We start from the raw sequence: 2,505 nt of genomic DNA, 5'->3' as shown, positions 1-2,505 counted from the left end.
CCAGCACTTGTCTTGTGAAAACTAAACCAACAGATAAAAGTAGCTGCATCTCTTCCTTGGAAGACATCCGCTCTCCGTGACTGGAACTATTTCACTATAGTCTCCGCTTGTCAAGCTCTGAAACAGGAATTGTGTGTGTGGCAGTGACTTCCTCTATCCTCTTGGTTCTCAACAGCCTTGAAGCAGGGAAGTGGTTCTCTCTTCTATCCCCAGCCCATCTCTGGTCTTGCACCTGCCCATCCTTCTGACTTGCCGCTGGACGCAGGGGGCTGACGTCGGTGACGAGAGCCGATCACACAGCCCGTCAGGTGAACGGCTGCTCGGACATCCACTCTGTTTCTGCAGGGCTTGGCTCCTCCTGGGCTAACCCTTTTCTAGGGCGCCCTGGCTTTGAGCTGGGAAGGGGTCAGAGGCCTTGAAGGATTATGGGTAGATGTACACAAGATGCTGGCAAGGAGCATCCAAGAACAATTCCCAGAAACATGGGCAGGGAGGCGGGATAAAGCATCGCTCCTTTTCTCCTCTCCTTCCCCAGAGCTGAGGCTATCAGCAGAGGCCAGAAATCTTGGAGAGGAAAGTGCTGGGTGTGTGTATGTAGCCAGGGGAAGAGAGTTACTTGTTCTGTTTTCCTTAGGGGAAGGAAGGGAAGGGAAGGGAAGGGAGGAGGGAAGGGAGGGGGTATTCTGGCTCGGACACAGCTGATAAGGAGCTCTGGAGGGCAGGAGACACATTGACAGAGGCGAGCGCTTGGTAGGGTGGGGAGAGGTAGGAGATGGCTGACACAAGCATTAGGACAAGTATATTCCAGTCCCCGGGAAGATGGACAGCTCCAAGACCCTTGTTCTCCACTGTACTGTTTCTCCCCCCTCTAATTCCCAAAGTCTCATCGATAATTACCCATCTTCCAAACTTAACCCTTCCTTCCCCGGATTCTTTGTCCTTGGCCCACAGAAAGGGATTTTCCCATGCTCGCCAAAAAAGATGCCCTGAACGGAATTCCCTCTACTACGAGGTCTCTCAGGTCTAGTTTCTGCTCCTGTACAGCAGCCCCATGAGCACAAGGTGCCCTCTGACTGAAAATGAGAGGGAAAAAATTAACAACGAATATAGGATTTCTTGATGGAAACAGTTGTGGGAGTCTCTGCCTTTATGAGGCGAAGAACCAAAAAAGACTTGCAAATTCTAGGGGAGGGAGGGAGGAATTTTCTTACATTAACACGTAATTTACAAACATTCTACTTGGCATTTCTTTTTAAAAATCTTGAATCTACTTGCTCTGGAGCTTTTGGGAACCTCTGACAGGTTCACCTTTAATCTAGCCCATTGCAGCATGGAAACTGGCTCCAAAGAGTAACAGCAATCGGCTTGTTCTCCCTTTTCCTAGGCCTTCTTGGGAGGGGGCAGTTGGCCCATGACCAGTCAGATGCTCCTGACTCACAGGACACCGCACACCCTAGGCTGAGGTCATTCCATCCTTTCCCATCACTGTACCCCTTCCTCCCAAAACAAGGCTCAGCCATGTTCTTTCACCCCCAGACTTTGTTCTTCGGACAAATACAAACAAGAAAAACATCTTGTTCCTTCTGCCCTTTCACTGTCCTCAGGTTCTCTGACGTGTGGGAAGCCCTCCCTGATGGCTCACTACAGTTTCCTGCCATTATGAAGTTCGGGGCGACAGGAGATACACTTTGACACTTGCTTTTTTTTTTTTTTTAACTGGAAAGACAGCTAAACTGTGTAATAACGTTCTCTAGGATTGGAGTTGGGCGGAGGGGACCCTTAAAAATAAATCCTCTTGCCTGGCGGGTGTGGGTCGGTGGTTGTGAGCATCGACCTATGAACCAGGAGGTCATGGTTCGATTCCCAGTCAGGGCACATGCCTGAGTTATGGGCTTGATCCCCAGTGTGGCGTGTGCAGGAGGCAGTCGATCAATGATTCTCTCTCGTCACTGATGCTTCTCTCTCTCCCTCTCCCTTTCTCTCTGAAATCAATAAAAATAGATTTAAAAAATCCTCTTGTCCAAGTCTTCTCGCACCCCACTCTCTCACCAAGTTCTCAGCTGACTGTAAGCAGCAGGGTTAGCCACCCCAAGAGGGATGTCCTTGGCCCCGGCACCCCTTCTTTCTTCCCTAGTTGTCTCAGTGGATGTTCGGTTCAGGCGAGTCTCTCTACGGGACCGTGTGTGGCTGTTTCAATACCATAAAAGGACTTATTTACCTAAATATAGTCGACTGCAGAAAGCAGAAGAGGTTAGAACTCAGGGAGGACTTCCCAGTTGGCCCCTGATGAGGGAACACGAAAGCGGGGGAGGAAGGGCCATCCTAGCAGGGAGCCCAGGGCAGTCTCCCAGGCTGTGCGGACACAGCCGCGGAGGCAGGGACGGGGGTGCCTCTAACCTGCGGAAGGCAATTTTAGTTTCTCAATATGACTTCGTGGTATTAACCCCAAGAACGCCCCCTAATGGGAGAAGAGTCTGGATTCACTGGTCTTGGCTCAGGTGCTTA

The sequence above is a fragment of the Myotis lucifugus genome, unplaced genomic scaffold, assembly GCF_000147115.1.
Source record: "Myotis lucifugus unplaced genomic scaffold, Myoluc2.0 scaffold_151, whole genome shotgun sequence".
NCBI lineage: Eukaryota > Metazoa > Chordata > Mammalia > Chiroptera > Vespertilionidae > Myotis > Myotis lucifugus.
The sequence above is the reverse complement of the archived record's forward strand: the minus strand, read 5'-3'. Positions refer to the sequence as shown.